Genomic DNA, 17868 nt, shown 5'->3' with positions numbered 1-17868 from the left:
AACAGAGGGCCAAGCTCTTGCCTGTCGGGCATGGAGGAAATAACAGTTTTATGAAAGAGTTTTGATAATAAAAAGTAACAAGCAAAACAAATGTTACTCACAAGCATTGTAAATTTTTCTTAAAGGAAGTATTCTCATACTTTATGAAATTGTAAATTACCTATTCAATTTCCCTTTTAGAATTAGTAGTTTCAAGCTAATCTGCAAAAGATTAACATTGAGACCAGATTTTAGAATAAATACGGAAGTATTTTGAACTGAAATACAAAAGCAAACGTGGATTTCAGGAAGAATATATTTCCTTGATAATTTTCTTTTTATTGAATGTAGTTTCAGTAACCTACCCTTAAGTAGAAGAAAGAAATTTTATGTTTTTAAAAGATGCTTATTTGGGGGGGCCTTCTTTTATCCTTCCTTTTATTTGAAATACACTATTAAGATCTCTGAAAAACATAAAGTTTATCAAACATAGTATAGTTTCACTTAAATTGTTATGACCATTTGTAACATGTCTTACGATAGAATGATCATAGCCTTATCTTCAGTGTGTTTTTCCTTTTTTCCTTTTTTTTTTTTTTGCTGCTAAAGGAAACACTCTTTCTAAAATTGCCTCTAAAAATCATATTTAATGGTTGAAAACATAACCTGACTTTTGAAACTATTTTCACTTTCTTAACAAGGTAAATCCTCATTATTACTATTGCGTATTTTAGGACAAGTTCACATATGAAGTTGGAGCTCCCTCTTCACTACATTCCTCCCTAAACATTCAATCTATTGTTCTTTAAGGAAAAGCTAGATGAACATCAATAAATGCACACATAAATCTGAAAATAAGTGTTTAAACATAACACACATTATTCAAAGGAATGTCTTTGGAAAACTATTTTAATAGATATCTACTAGGGCACTATTTTTTCTTTCAATTGTGTGTGTGTTTGTGTGTGTCCCCAGATGATACCAGTATAACCATTAAATGTCATGAAGTATTATTTTGAGAATATAAATGAAGAATTCCATAACCGGTCTCTGCAAAAATTGGAGTCACCTTCTTCTCCCTTACAGTAGTTTAAAATACAATATTAATTGTGCTGTGCAGACACTTGTGAGCTTAGATGAACCAAATGCTGTCCTTGTATCGTGTGTCAGAAAACTAAGCCATAAATTGAATGTTCTATTCAGGCAATAAAAAGACAAATTCTGAATGCCTCGTTGTTCTTATTTTAACAGAAATCACAATATACTTTTTTTTCATGGGGATATTAAAACCTCAAGAGCCAATAATTTTGAGGTATTTTTCCTATCTAAAGAAGATATGGTTTATTTAGATATGAAAGCTCTTAAATCAGATATGAGATATCTATAGGAGAAAGGACAACAAAATAGTTGCATGAATTTCATCAGCCAGGCTTGAAAACACGTCTTATTATTGTACTCACTTCTTAAGACAGGAGTTACTCTGTAATAACTACCCATCTCCCAGCACTGTCCTAACAAAAGGAGGTAGCAACCTTAGAAGTTGTTCACTCTGGGAATAATTGTTACATTATTTGTCAAAGTAAAACTGGTGTGGAAAAACTGACCTGCTTTAGATAAGAATTATTGATTCTTTCAAACTGCCCACCCCTCTTTACTTCTGCAGAGTGAAGCAAGATTTGTAAACAAAGATAGAGTAAGGGGGTGTGTGTGTGTGTGTGTGTTTGTGTGTGTGTGTGTGTGTGTGATGTTGTATTCCAGAAAGGTTACTTTAAACCGGAGATAAGTTTAGCTATTTTACAGAAAATAGCTCTGTGTTTCTCCATGGATCAGTGATATGGTCATTTTTGACCTCTTGCAGCACAACTCAAATAATAAAAAATACAAGTTAGACTTGCCATTCATTCCAAAGTAAAACTGACTTTCAGATCATTATCAGAACAAAAGCTCAGTAAACAAACTTTTGAACCATGAAACAAATAACTCCCAGGCGGTACCTCCTAGAGTCAGGCAATTCTAGCCTTCATTTTGGAAAAAAGAAAATGTTCCCATAGAAGCAAGCCTATGTTAGCATCTCAGTTCTATAACCTCCTCTTCCTCTTCATCTCAGAAGCAGTGTGATGTCCAAGGTAAAGTCTGGAAGACCCCCTTCCCAATGTTTGTTGTTGTTGTTTTAATGTAGTCATTATCATTTCTAGATACTGTGTATCATCATGTAGCAATGCTTAGTTTGAGGGATGTGAAAGGTAAGGCTGCAGAGGAAATACATTCCTGCTTTCTACTTGATGGGGGTGGAGCCTGAGGTTTGGTCCAGTTGCACATTTGAATCCTGATTGGCTAGCAGAATCACCTTCTCCCAACCTACCTATGCTTACTGGGTCTCTGTCCAGCAGTGAGGATTTAGCTGATACACAAAACATGGAAATGAGTCCATTCCTTTCACTCTGGATTCACAGCACCAGTGGGACAGATCTGCTAGGACCCATGGCAAAAGTTAAAATGATGCTTTATCCACTCATGCAATGAAGAAAGTAAAATTAGGAAATGTAAAATTGAATAGGCTCCTATTTCACTGCAACTTCTGACTATTTCATTGGTTACTCTATTTGATCACTATATATACTTGTTTTGAGACTTTGGAAGACTAAGGGCAATGTTGCATGATTGTTTTACATGTGATTTCATAATAATCATACCAAAACTGAGCTTTTAAATAAATACTGCAAAAATTCACAAGTTAGTCCTGTCTCCCTAACTATAAGGCATATTACTTAAGGGAAAAAAACCTAGGGATTATATTTCCTTTGTATTCATAAAGTACCTTTTCCAGCACTGAATACCCTGTAGATATATGGTCCCTCAATTATAATGTATTTGTTTAAAATATTCCATGTTAGCTGTTTCTACAATTACGTTTAATACCTTTAAATTACAGAAGTAAATTCTAGTAGAACATTTAATTAAAAAAATTAGTAACAGCTAACTTATGGGGTACTTATATTCCACAAAGTATAAGGGCTATTATTATGCCCATTTTGCAGACAGAAAAACAGAGATTCAACAAGATTGCTCAAGTTTACATAGATAGTAAGTGATGGGATTCTAATGCAGTATTGTTGGATTCTATGCTGTTAAACACTAAATTACTCCTTTTCCCACATTTACATATTTAATGTGAGCCTTCTGTACTTAAATGTCTATTTTTCAACTTTCAGTTTTTCCAATTAAAAAAAAGGATGAGCTGTTGTGGGAAAAGATTTCAAATGGGAAGGCAGGCGGTGGCTCAGTTGTCCTTGATCCCTTAAATTTATATGCCCACCCACGTGGGTTGACGTGTTTTTCATCTTTGTTACTGTCTGCGTCTCGAAGGAGCCTAAGAATATAACAGCTACTCATCAGTGCCTTCAGAGGGAACCAAGGAAGAGCAGGTTGCTAATTTTCAGCTTGACCTGGGTCCGAGCAAACACCAATGATTTTTATCAGATAAGAAATCAGATAGTCTACTGATGCTACTATCAGAATCAAACTCAACCCCAAAGCTACAAATAGAGCTGAAAAAACAAGCAAAAAAACCCAAAACAACCCTCAGAAATGTTATAATGTTGTAGCTAATAATATTTTGTCCTTTTTGGTGCAGATTAGATATTTTATTTAAAGAACTGCTTGGAAACAGTAGTCTCAGAAGAATTGTGAGGGATGGGGTTAGTTTCTGAAGAGCCTCTTCAGTTTTAGCTGATTCCCCATTCCCTATTGGGCAGTGTTTTCTTGCTGCCTGTGCAGAGACCTTTCCCATCTCCTCATTATAAGTCTGTCTTCCAGGAAACAACCAACTCCATGTCAGGTTTCTTCTGTCTCCCTAATCTCCTAACAATTTTTTTTTTAACCTGCTGAGCTGCTAGCTAGTTGGTTAAAATGCAATAAATCCGTCTCTGATTATGTTACGACTAATGCTCATAAGCTAATGTTTTATACATTCCAGCCATATTTTATTTTATTTTGTTTATTTACTTTTTATTGAAGTATGGTTGATTTACAATGTTGTGTTAGTTTCTGGTGTACAGCAAAGTGATTCAGGTTTATATATACATATACATATACATACATACACATACATATTCTTTTTCAGATTCTTTCCAATTATGGTTTATTACAGGATACTGAATATAGTTCCCTGTGCTATATAGTCAGATCTTGCTGTTTATTTATTTCATATATAGTAGTTTGTACCTGCTAATCTCAAACTCCTAATTTATCCCTCCCCAACCCTCTTCCCTTTTTGGTAACCATAAATTTGTTTTCAATATCTGTGAGTCTGTTTCCATTTCATAAATTCATTTGTGTCATATTTTAGATTCCAAGCATAAGTGATATCTTATAGTATTTGTCACTCTCTTTCTGATTCACTTCACTTACTACGAAAATCTCTAGGTCCATCTATGTACCAGCAAATGGCATTATTTCATTCTTTTTATGGCTAAGTAGTATTCCACAGTGTATATATACCATACCTTCTTTATCCAATCATCTGTTGATGGACATTTAGGTTGCTTTCATGCCTCGGCTACTATAAATAGTGCTGCTATGAACATTGGGGTGCATGCATTTTTTTTTTTTCAAATTGGACTTTTCTCCAAAGCCCAGAAGTGGGATTGCTGGATCATATGGTAAGTTTATTTTCAGTTTTTTAAGGAGCCTCTATAACTATTTTCACAGTAGTTGCACCAATTTACATTCCTACCAACAGTGTAGGAGGGTCCCCTTTTCTCCACACCCTCTCTAGCATTTGATATTTATAGTCTTTTTAATGATGGCCATTCTGACTGGTGTGAGGTGATACCTCATTGCAGTTTTGATTTGCATTTCTCTGATAATTAGTGATGTTGAGCATCTGTCATGTGTATATTGGCCATCTGTATGTCTTCTTTGGAGAAATGTCTATTTAGGTCTTTTGCCCATTTTTTGATTGGGTTGTTTGTTTTTTGTTATTGAGTTGTATGAGCTGTTTGTATATATTGGAAATTAAGTCCTTGTTGGTTGTACCATTTGCAAATATTTTCTCCCGTTCTGTAGGTTATCTTTCTGTTTTGGTTATGGTTTCCTTTGCTGTGCAAAAGCTTACGAGTTTGATTAGGCCCAATTTGTTCATTTTTACTTTTATGTCTATTGCATTGGGAGACTGACCTAAGAAAACATTGGTACAATTTATGTCACAGAATGTTTTGCCTATGTTCTCTTCTAGGAATTCTATGGTGTCCTGTCTTATGTTTAAGTCTTTAACCCATTTTGAGTTTATTTCTGTGTATGGTGTGAGGGAATGTTCTAACTTCATTGATTTACATGCAGCTGTCCAGCTTTCCCAACACCACTTGCCAAAGAGACTGTCTTTTCTCCATTGTGTATTCTCCCCCCTTTGTCAAAGATCAATTGACCGTAGGTATGTGCGTTTACTTCTGGGCTCGCTTAATTCTGTTCCATTGATACATATGTCTGTTTTTGTGCTGATACCATGCTGTTTTGATTACTGTAGCTCTGTAGTATTGTCTGAAGTCTGGGAGGGTTATTCTTCCAACTTTGTTCTTTTTCCTAAAGCAATCCTGGTTCTTTTATGGTTCCATATCAATTTTAGGATTACTTGTCCTAGGTCTGTGAAAAATGTCCTGGGTAATTTGATAGGGATCACATTAAATCTGAAGATTACTTTGGGTAGTATGGCCATTTTAACCGTATTAATTCTTTCAATCCAGGAGCACAGGGTGTCTTTTCATTTCTTTGAATCATCTTCCAATTCCTTTATTGATGTTTTATAGCTCTCAGCATATAAGTCTTTCACCTCCTTGGTCAGGTTTATTTCAAAGTATTTTATTTTTTTGGATGCAATTTTAAAAGGGATTTTTTTTTTCACTTTCCCTTTCTGATATTGCATTATTAGTGTAAAGAAATGCAAGCGATAGCTGTATGTTAATCTTATATCTTGATACCTTGCTGGATTTATTGATCAATTCTAGTAGTTTATATGTGGAGTCTTTATGGTTTTTCTACATACAGTATCATGTAATGTGCATACAATGACAATTTTATCTCTTATCTTCCAATCTGGATACTTTTTATTTCTTTTTCTCATCTGATTGCTATGGCTAGGCCTTCCAATACCATGCTGAATAGAAGTGGTGAGAGTGGGCATCTTGGTCTTGTTTCAGATTTTAATGGGAAGGCTTTCAGCTTTTCACCACTGAGTATTATGTTGGCTGTGAGTTTGCCATAAATAGCCCTTATTATGTTGAGATATGTTCCCTCTATACCCACTTTGGTAAGAGTTTTTATCATGAATGGATGTAGAACAATAACACCACAGTGGTGTCAGAGTCTGTTGGATTAAACTAAGAGGCAGAAAAAAGAATTATTGCTCAGAAAAGAGCACTGGTTGGTGCTTACGACAAATGATTGGGATCACTGAACAGATCAGGTGGAAAAACATTAACAACAGTTAAATCTCCTGATCCCAATCTATACTTTGGTTAACAGTTTTCCTCCTTTAAGGAATACAAGCTATAGTGAATCTTTTGAAAAGATGTCTTTCTTTTTGGTGCCTTAATAAATCTATAGCTATAGTATAATCATGAATAAGAAATTCTTATTCTTGGCTTAGTAGACAGAACTTAACAAATTATAATCTTATGAGCAACCACTGAAGTGGTAAAAATTGGTAGCATTCTAGTCCAACTGAAACGCTTCCTCGGAGCAAGTTGTTCAAACATGTTCGGAGATGCCTATCATGGGAACATATAAGAAACTAAATTGACTGTGGGAGAGGAAGGCAGGGATTAGTCACTCACAAGTTGGCAGCATAAAGACCAGGTAAAGGGCTGTCCACCAGGCTGACAACCGCGAGATGAACTGGCACCCGGTTTGGTTTGGGTAGGCGCCTATTTCTTAATAAGCTGATGAGTGTTCCACAGACTTCATTAATAAAAAATGCAAAAGAAAGAAGTTTAGAATATAACTTATAAAAGGATATTTAAAAAGTGTTTGTATACCTGGAATATTCCTTAGGGATTATTGATTCCCAATAGTGAAAACAATGGTTAACCCAGCTGGACAAAGTCTGAAACCATAAACAAGTGAACACTGAACATGCCAAGTATCAAATGCTAACTTAATGAGCACACACTTGGTATGCAACTTCTTGATTACCTCAAAATACCTGGTCTAGGGTAAATTCTCACTAGACAACCATCCTGGTTTTCAAGCATCCCTTGATAACCAATAAAAACAATCTGCTACGTATAGGGCTACTTTATTTGCTTAGTGCTTCAGAGATAAGGCTGACTTAAGCAAACATTTTATCACTAATGCACTCTTACGGGTTTCCCACCACATCACATGCCACTATGGTCTAGTGTGGATATGACTGTGTGGAAGGATGGTGCATTGAAAGTGATTTTAGCTACCCAAGGAGGGAAAGGGTCCGTCTTAGGCAGGAGGAGTTTGGAAGCAGCAATGAATATTCAAAAAGGAAAGTATCATTTTCTTTCTGGAAGAGAGGTGATGGAAGTGAGTAAATGCAGAAATGGCTATTCTTAAAACCCCCAATCCATTTGGTGTTTACAAAAGCTGAATAGGCCAACTCTTCCCACTCTGCTCCAGAATTATTGGTGTGTATATCTGAAAGAACATGTTTTGAAGACGAAATAAACTGAAGACAAATTACATAGTGATCTTTTCTCTTACCCATTCTTCCTTGTTTTTTTTTTTCCTGCTTTTAATCTAGGTTAATCTCAGAGGATGAACTCTTAAATCTTGCTGGTGGCAGCAGCCAATACCCACTTCATTGCCCATTATTTCCACAAAGCATGATGATTTTTGCCAAAATGCATGTAAACACAATATAAAACACTTAAAGTATTTTCCATTGCCCCTACCATGGAAGTCCAATTATAAATTTCTTGTTAAAGTTTACTGCAAAATGCACAGACCTATATGAATATTTCTAGCATTTTGTATTATGTCCTTAATATATATTTTTTTAAATAACCAGGGAAGAACAGATCCTAAAATGTAGTGATTCATCTCTCAGGCCTCATTATTCTGTTCTCACAATGTGCATCACAATGAAATGACTGACTAAGGACTTTGAATTCAAGTAAATATAGAAGCTCTATGTAAATATGCTTGCCGAATCAGGAGAAAGAAAGAAAAAGCTCCAAGGAGTTGTTTATGCTTTCTTTCATCTAAAGTGCCATTTTCTCTGTACATCAGATAACATATTGATTTCAGTGTACTTCAATTCTCAATTTTCCATAAACCATAAAAACCTTAATGACTTCTCCAAAGCTCAAGTGAGAAACAATCAATTAATTTTCCCAGTAGTTCAACTCTGTCCAAATTAAAGTGCTATTTTAATGAATTTTTCAGGCATTTAGGATCTACCCCACAGCAGTTTAATGTCAAAAAGCCTTTTTTTCACTATTGCAAGAAAAATTTAAATATATATTGATTAAATAGAGAGTTCAAATGTCTTAACCTTTGTCATGGAAATGAAAATGCAAGTTGCTTTACATAGCATTTTTCTAGGGTTTAACCTAATGCTGAATCCACAGCAGCTCTGAACAGAACTGTTGCAGAATTATCCATAATATAATAGTCAAATGCATCAGCTACGACCCATGTGACACCATTCCTCTGTGTTGTGATTTAAAGACTCACAAACAAAAAGGGCTGTCCTAGTTTCCCTCAAAGGTCTCATATCTTACCTAAAATTCACACTGCTAATGTTACTTCTTTGCAATAAGGCATTCTTTTTTTAAATTGAAGTACAATTGGTTTACAATATTGTGTTAGTTTTAGGTGTACAGCAAAGTAATTTAGTTATGCATATGTATACATATATATCTGTGTTCTTTTTTTCGATTCTTTTCCATCATAGTTAATTACAAGATATTGAATATAGTTCCCTGGGCTGTACAGTACCTCCTTGTTGTTTATGTCTTTTATATATGGTATTGTATATCTGTTAATCCCATACTCCTAGTTTACACCCCCCCTCCCCATAAGTTTGTTTTCTGTTGTCTGTGAGTCTGTTGGGGTTTTTTTGTAAATTAGTTCATTTGCACTATTTTTAGATACTACTTTTTTAGATAAGTGATATCATGTAATATTTGTCTTTCTCCGTCTGACTTACTTCACTTAGTATGATGATCTCTAGGTCCATCCATGTTGCTGAAATAAGGCATTCTTTAGAGGGCTGCAGTAAAATTCCTGGAAGAGAAAAGAGAATAGGAAACCAACATGTTTTCTGTTGCACAACAGTGACTAGTAGTACATTAGCATGGATTAGTTCATCAGGGTAGTCAATCGCCACCTAGAAAGCAGCGATCACAGTTGGGACAGGTGCAGTTTGAGGGTGGAGAGGAGGTGAGGTCTGTATTTTGACGTGACATGAAAGACTCCAGGGAGAAAGAGAACAAACAGCAGTGAGGGAAAAGAGAATGTTGAGAAGGGTCAGAATTTGAAAAAGCTAGGGGCAACCCAAAGTAAAATTTCTTTCAGGCTGCTCTGAATATGACTAGGTGGAATAAAACACTAGAATAGTCATTGGAATTGTGAAATGAGTTAAAAATAGAATGGAATTCACAGAGAAAAGGATACCCTCATCCTTACACTAGTTACACTAGTAGCATACGCACTGTACTTTGCTAAGTACAAGTTCAGTGATGTGACTGGCTTGGTAAAATTCACTTTGTTTTGGGCATGAGAAAATCTGCTGAGACCCAGAGAGGATGCCATCATGGCATTCCATTTGGGGGCTGTTTCCAGTTTTTGTTCTGTTTTTGTTTGGCTTTTTGGCTTTATTTCTTTCTTCACTTGGGTTAGCATGTAAAACTCATTCGATAACAGTGAATCTGAGAGGAGTTGTTTTGAAGCGTCTTGATCATGTTTATTTGAGTCTCTTTTCACAAGGTTGGATCTGTTATAGTTCCTTCACAAGGAGGAGACACTTTCCCTCACTCACCACCATTCAACAGACTAAACTGCAATTTGCTGTTTCCTGTTAGATTTCAGGGTGGCTGTAGACAGTCCCATTTCTTGGTGCTCAACTAGTCTATTGCTCCTTCGCATTTTGAAAGAATTCCTTTGCTTACCTTTTAATCATCTATAGGAATTTCCAGAGTAGGTTTTTCTGCTGTCCCCTGGGGTTGACTGCAAAGTGCAGGGCTGGGGAGCTTCTCAGTCAAGCTCTGGGACTTCCTGTTTCCCCATTTCCAGAAAGCAGATTGGTATTTCTTCTTGGAAGCTGAGCTGCCTCACGGTTTCTAGGAGGAGCTAGCTGTTGTCATTCTGAACTAAGTGCAGCCATGTCTTCTCCAGTCTTCATTTTCAGTCACACTGTTTCTTAAAGCTTAGGCTGCTATGTGGGTGGGCAAAAAAGGAAGGGGCTGATTATCATTCAGGACATAAATAAAAATCAGGAGGTAACCCAGTCACCAAGCACAAGAAGGGAAATCAGGTCATAAATCTCCTTAGTTATCTTCTATTTACATAACTGGTAGCAAATATCACTTGCAGAGCTTAAATAATGTAAATATAAACTAGGAGCAACTCTATCCATGGATCTTAATGAAACATTGTATATAATAAGTATGGAATAAAAAGGTTCATTGAACAGATTTTTAAAAGTCAAAGAGAATATAAACAAATGCTCATACAGGCATAATACATATATGTCAGGCACTTTGCATTCAATGCTGAGACTGAAATTTTCAGGTTGTAAAAATAAATAAGCCTACAGATCCCTAAGGGGCATCTTTGAAAAAAAAATCTTTTGGTACATCAGACAGAAACTGATCTGAGGCTGGTGTTCCTGGGGATTTCAATAGATTGGCTGGTCTGGACCCCACAGCTAGCGTAGAAATGAATGCTGCTTAGGGATAAGTTAAAGGGGAGATAGATTTGTCTTCACAAAATGCTTTGTTCATGTTCTTTGCTGGGACTCCCTGCAATTATGATATAACCTATTTGTTTCATTCCAGATGTTCACTCACTGCTACTTTGAAGTAGGCGAGCGAGTATTACTGTGTATTTCTTGCACATGGGAATAGGAAAATTCTAGAAGACTCAAACCTTTTGTAAATGGCTAGGCTGGTGGAAGCAAGAATGAAACTCAAACTTCTTGAATTCAATTTCTTAGCCTATTTACTGCAGAATTGCTGATAGGTATTCCAATTCCAGAGTAACTGGGAAAAGAATCTAATCTGCAACCATTTGCTTTCACTACTGTTTTTAAAAACAACATTTATTAATATTCCTATTAAAAAATGTAGTGCTGCTCTTTAGAAAAACTGAAAAATAAAAAGGTATAAAAAGAAGAGAATAAACCTCAAAGATAATGCTAATACTCAGAACATATTTTGATATATCTCTTTCCCTCTTAAAAAAGTTAAATTTATACTATGTATATATACATATTACTTTTCATTAATTTAGCAGATCATTTATTATATTAAAATCATAGCATTATATAAGCACCTATCATTATTTTATGTATTATTAAGAAACAAGAAAATTTTGCTGGTAATATGAAACAATACTTAGCCACTCAGAATGATTATTTTATACTTGTTAAAAGAAATCCTCTAGACTTGGGTTTTATCAAATATCTTGAGCTTACATAAATAGAAAATAAGTGAAATTAATTGGTTAGATATTCCTAAAATTTTTTTTGTATTCAAACTTCAGCTCCTATGTATGACTCACTCTGATTCAGACTTTTTAATGTTTGTGTTTTTCTACTCAATTGTCTTCTGTCCCTGCTAGGGTGTTGGTGATGCAGCATTTTTTCAAAGGTTCTGCTGCTGTCTTCAGAACTTGTCTTTACACTGCTGTCCCCTATCTGCAAGTCTTAATATACGTGCACAGGCAATAAAACTATAAGAAACATGATGATTTTAGACATGTAAAAATATGAAAAACTATGCACCTTCAAATTTACGAAATATAGGATATGCAACCTTCTTTTCTGCTGAACTTTATATCATGAGAATTTATCGCTGCCTTTTTTTCTTAATATATATTTTTATTGACGTATAGTCAGTTTATAATGTTTTGTCAATTTCTGATGTACAGCATAATGTTCAGTCATACCTGAACACACAGATTCATTTTCATATTTTTTACCATAAATTACTACAAGGTATTAAATATAGTTTCCTGTGCTATACAGTAGAAACTTGTTATCTATTTTACATATATTAGTTAGTATCTGCAAATCTCAAACTCCCAATTTATCCCTTCCCACCCATTTCCCCCCACATCCCGTAACCATAAGTTTGTTTTCTATGTCTGTGAGTCTGTTTCTGTTTTGTAAATAAGTTCGTTTGTCTTCTTCTTTTTTTTTTTTTAGATTCCACATATAAGTGATATCATATGATATTTTTCTGGTTTGATCATTTTCTTTTGTATTAGCTTGGTTTCTTTTTGCTTTTTCTGACTCTATTGCATGCTTTTAACTTGTGGTTATCCTGCTTTTCAAGTATGCTAACCCCTTACTATATCTGTTTGCTTTAGACTGGTAGTCATGTAGGCTCAAACATATCCTAAAAAGAATGAAGAAAAATAGAAGAGACAAAAAAAATCTATATTTTCTTGCTCCCACCTCCCACCTTTTATGATTTTGATGTCCTTTTTTTTTTTATCTTCATGTTTATTCTGCATTATTGCAACTCATTGTAGTTACCACATTTCCACTGACGGTTTTTCTCATTTCTATAGCTTCCTTCTTTCCTATTTAGAGTAGACCTTTTAATATTTCTTTTAGCATAGGTTTAGTATTGCTAAATTCGTTTAGATTTAGATTGTGAAATTCTTTCTCTCTCCTTCTACTCTAAAGGATAGTGTTGCCAGATAGTGTATCCTAGGCTGCAGATTTTTCTCATTCAGGACTTTGAATATATCATGCCACTCCCTTCTGGCTAACAGTGTTTGTGTAGAGAAATCAGCTGAAAGCCTTATGGGGCTTCCCTTGTAACTGACGCTTTGTTTTTCCTTTGCTGCCTTTAGAATCTTTTTTTTTTTTTTTTTAGAATCATTTCTTTATCTTTAACTTTGACCATCTTAATTATAATACGTTTTTGTGTAGGTCTGTTTGGATTCTTCTTGTTTGGGACCCTCTGTGCTTCCTGTACTTGGATATCTGTTTCCTTCTTTAGGTTTGGAAAGTTTTCAGTCATGATTTCTTCAAATGCCTTTTCAATCCCCTTTGCTCTTTCTTCTCCTTCTGGGACACTTATTATGCGTAAGTTATCATGCTTTATATTACCCCATAGGTCCCTTATATTGCTTTCATTGGTTTTTACTTGCTTTTCTGTATGCCTTTCTGATTATCCTGTCTTCTAAAGCACGTATTCATGCTTCTGCATTATCTAGTCTGCTTTTGACTGCCTTTAGCTTGGCTCTTATCTCAGCCATTGAGTTTTCTGTTTTTAATTGGCTCTTCTTTATAGTTTCTATTTCCTTTTCATAGTATTCTCTGTCTCTATTCATAGTCTCTCTTATTTCCTTCAGTGCTTTTATCGCTCCCTTTTTGAAGTCATGATCCAGTAGAATGTCGAGATCTATCTCATTATTCATTCTTTCAGGGGACTTCTCTTGTTCTTTTAATTGGGAGTGGTCCCTCTGCTTCTTCTTTTTACTTATATTTCTCTGGCTCTATGGATTTAGGAGTATCAGTTATCTACCGTGGTCTTGGAGGGCTGGTTTTTGTTTGTTTATTTTTATTCAAAGTGGGAGCATTCCTGTGTAGACTATGTGCATCTAATAGTTTTGTTGCAAAGGCTGTTCTTACTATGGATGATTGCCACCTCTTTCTTCTGTGAGTGTTGGCTGTTATCCCTTTGATTGGGGGTGTGGTTGGTGGTGTGATCAGAGCCTGCCCTGGTTGTTATTGTTGAGCTGGACCTCCTTTTTAGTTCTGTGGTTGTCACAGCCTTGACAGGGGCCGAGTCTGCTCCTCTGTTGTTGGAATAGAGGCTTCTAGACCTATTTCTGCACTGTGGTGTGTGGTAGACAGGGTTAGAGTGCTTCAGCTGGAAAGAAGAGTCACTGAGTACCTCCACAGGAGATGTCTCATTGGGAGGTGCCCTCTGTGGTGTTGTCTGTCACTTTATGTGGGTTTGCTTACAAAGAACTCTTTGTTGACAATTGTCCCTGCCTTAGCTGCGGGAATGTCAGCCACCCACTCTGGCGTAACCCAGATTCTGGACCCCAGGACCACCAGTGCAGATCCACCAATGTCAGGCATTAGGACCCACTGTAGCGAGCATACACCCACCTGAATCCGCGGTGCGCCACAGACTCAGCACAGACCCCAGCCCTGCCTCCGTGCACTGTATGCCAGCCTGTTTTAAATACCTGTACTTGCCCCCAATATGCGCCAGAACTCGGCTCACTGCCTGTTCCTAGAGGTGAGGGTTCTACAAAGGGTCCAGAGGGAGCAACTCTGCTCTCTCTGCCTGGGGCTATAAACAAACCTCAGTCCCACCTGTGAAGTTGCAGTGCCGCAGGGTATGGATTCAGCCTTCAGACCTGCCTCTGCGCAGCAGGGATGGCTATGACTGAGCCTCACCTCTCTTCTCGCGAGAACACGCCAACAATGGAGACAAGGGGACAATGCGGCTATGGCGGGGCTACATTGCACCCCTCCCCCCCCCACACGCACACCAGCAGTAGCGCTTTTTTATGGGGGTCCCAGGCTATTCTGTTCCACACACACCCCAGCCAGAGCTCACATTGCCCTCCAGTCCCCTGAGGCTGCCTCTGTGCAGTGGACCCCAGCCCTCGGCCCCGGCTCCTTACCTGTATCCAGCAGCTCCGGCTCGTCCCTGCCGGCTCTCGTTTAGGGATGGGGCTCACAGGGACCCTCTGTGCCAGTTCTGTCTGTCAAGCAGCTGCTACTTTCTCCTCTAAGGCTTGGAAGCTCCTCTTCTGTCCCCGCTGACCTCCCAGCTGGAGAGGGGGCGTCCCAGCGTGAGGGTGCCTTTCTTCCTTTGCCTCTCCCTCCCCACAGGACCGGTTCCACACCAATTTTTTCTTTCTTTTTTCTTTTTCTCTCTTATTGGATTTTGTGAGAATCCTCCTATATCTCAAAGCAAGAGACACTCTGTCAGAGTTCAGTAGGTGTTCTGTGTGATTCAGTGGGTTTGTAGGTGTAATTCTTGGTGTATTTGTGGGAGCTGGCGAGCTGTGAGTCTCTCTACTCCGCCATCTTGGCTCCTCCCCTACCGCTGTCTTTTAAATGAATATTTAAGGACTGTACAACAGTCAATATAATTTATGTAAACAATTCCCTATCACTGCACATTTAGGACTGTTCCAATTTTTGCCATCATAAATAAAAATGTGAAAAACGCCTCTGAGCATAAACTTGTGTCCAGATCTTTGATAATTTCCTTGAGAGAGTTCCAAAAATAGCCTAACAGGTAAAATGATAAGCAGTTTGCACTTCCATATACTGCCACATTGGTTTCCAAAATGAACATCTCTTATCTGCTTGCTTGCTAACCAGTAGAATATGTTGGCACAGTGTTTTCTGATTTGTGCTTTTCACTATCCACCAATAGGATGTACAAGTTAAATCTAGCCTCTTGACCAATTTACCCTTTTCTTTCATTTCTTCCTTTATTTTTATTTATCATCTACCAACATGATAAATAATTCCTTTCCCTTTTTGGTATTTACTCCTTTACTGAGCCCATGAATTTCAACCAAGAAAGCTCTCTCAGTCATTGCTTAGCCAAGTTATACTAGATGTAGCTAGCTACCTTAATTTTCCCTCTGAAGTCAGTTTCCTTAATCACCTCACTGCTCTAATTTTTTTAGATACTCAAGGGGCTAAACCTGAATTTATTATTAGAAGCTTTCTGTCATGAAGATAAGAACCATCTATTTAATTTTCCTGATGAAATGCTTATTTATGTCTAGTCCTTCATTCAATTAGACATTTTTACTCTTTTCATTATCATCATCATCATCACAATAATAATAATAAATAATAATAATAATAATAATAATAATAATAATATTCATTGCTCTCCATTCTGACCTTAAAGGTTTCTTCTAGAAATATTGTCAAGTCTTGTTGAAATAAGTGAAATTTTCATTACTAGCACATTTATGGGCCAAGTCTTCATGATCATTGGAGATTTATTTAGGAAATGAAAACTATTTTTAACATTCTTCTTTTCAGCAAGCATCCATAGGGCACACATTATAAGGTGCAATACTTACACCAGAGGCAATGCCAAGAAGCAAAAAGCACATTCCTGGCCCTAAGATGATGATGATGATAATGATAATGATAAAATAATAATAACAATAACAACAACAACAATAATAATAATGATAATAATAATAATTACGCTAGGCACAAGTCTAAATGCTTGGCATGCACTAACTCATTTACTCCACCCAACAACGATATGAGATTTGTTTTATTATTATCTCTATTTTATAGATAAGGAAACAGAAACAGGGACAAGCAAGTGATTACCCAGGACCACACAGATGGATCTGAACCTAGACTATTTTACTCCAGAGTCTATTTTACTCCAGAGTCAACTTGCCTAAAATATACTTCCCTATAAAAACTTAAGAGTACAGTAAGATAGATCTCAGACTTACACAACATAACTTGCAATAAAATACTACAACCAAGAAAATACAGTAGTACAGGGGGTTGGGAAATTAGAGAAACCGAGATCCCAAGATGAGGTAGAATATGAATGAGACTTGAAAGACATAAGCAATATTATTCTGAGTAAAAATGAAAGTGGAGGGTTCCACATGGGGTGAAAAGATAATACCCTGGGTTTGCATTGTGACTCCAGGGTATACTAGTTGTAGGACAACTTCTCTTGGCCTCAGGAGCTTGACCTATGTTAGTTCTAACGAGAAAAGATATAAAAGTTTGGAAGTGGATGATACGTTTAGGGAATGGAAGTGATGCAAGGTAGAGGGGGTTTAAGGGGATATTGGGAGTAGTTCAAGGAAAGAAAGAAGGAAGGAAGAAATAAAGGGAGGGAGGGAAGGGAGGGAAAGGGGAAGAAGGAAGGAAGGGCAGGCATATGTAAGGAACAGTTGTAGCCGAAGACAAAATAAAACAGGTATGAGGAATTGCTGGAAGACTTGAAACAGCAGAAAGGGTTAGTCATTTTACTCAAAGGGAAACAACAAGGTTGGTGGCAGTGTGGTTCAGAGTCAGGAGAGGCTGAAGAAGTGAACTTGTAGGAGGCTATTGGGATTGTCCAGGTGAAAGATAATAAAGGCGAGAATCGGGGCAACGTTTGTGGAAAGGAAGGAGAGAGATTCCAGAATAATTCCAAACGTAGATTTGAAAGAACATGGTAACCAATCGGGGATTTGGGACTAAGTCAAAATGTTCCTCTGGTGTTCGCCCCAGGGGCCTGAAATGATGATCATGCCTTTTGCAGAGAGAAATTGCGGTTAGTTCAGGAGTGAATCAGAACTGAAAACTTGGATGTCAGCAGTATGGATGACTCTGTGAAAAGTTTGAAGGCAAAGGGGAAGAGAGAGTGTAGAGTGTGTCAGTAATCATGAAGCTAATTTAGGAAGATAAATCTCTTTTGGATTAACTCTTTTCTTTAGCAAGACCAAAAGTTCATTATATATCATGGAGTCTTCTCATTCTTATCAGGGACCTTTATTGTCTTTTTGGATTAGGCATTCTGGTCAGAACTTAATGAAAACTATAGACTTTCTTGTATTCTCAAGTGTGTATGTGTGTTGGGGGGGTAGTGGGGGATGGAATCATAAACATACAAAAATTTGCATACAATTTTAGGGAGGTCTTGTACTGTTAGAAGCCCAGCCCATGAGTCTCAA

At 36.9% G+C, this 17868-nt stretch overlaps 1 long non-coding RNA gene across 1 annotated transcript in view; it reads right to left on the bottom strand.

Moving 5' to 3' along the window:
- The window catches only part of LOC140700161 (uncharacterized), a 109710-nt gene extending 94582 nt beyond the window's left edge, over positions 1–15128 (bottom strand). The window contains exons 1-2 of the long non-coding RNA XR_012078432.1: positions 14824–15128; positions 9155–9231 (exon numbers count right to left, since the gene is read on the bottom strand). This is a non-coding gene — a long non-coding RNA (uncharacterized lncRNA). The remainder of the gene's footprint in view (positions 1–9154; positions 9232–14823) is intronic.
- Between the last annotated feature and the right edge of the window lie 2740 nt (positions 15129–17868).

This window comes from Vicugna pacos, chromosome 12 (assembly GCF_048564905.1).
Source record: "Vicugna pacos chromosome 12, VicPac4, whole genome shotgun sequence".
Classification (NCBI taxonomy): Eukaryota; Metazoa; Chordata; class Mammalia; order Artiodactyla; family Camelidae; genus Vicugna; species Vicugna pacos.
The sequence above is the reverse complement of the archived record's forward strand: the minus strand, read 5'-3'. Positions and strand labels throughout refer to the sequence as shown.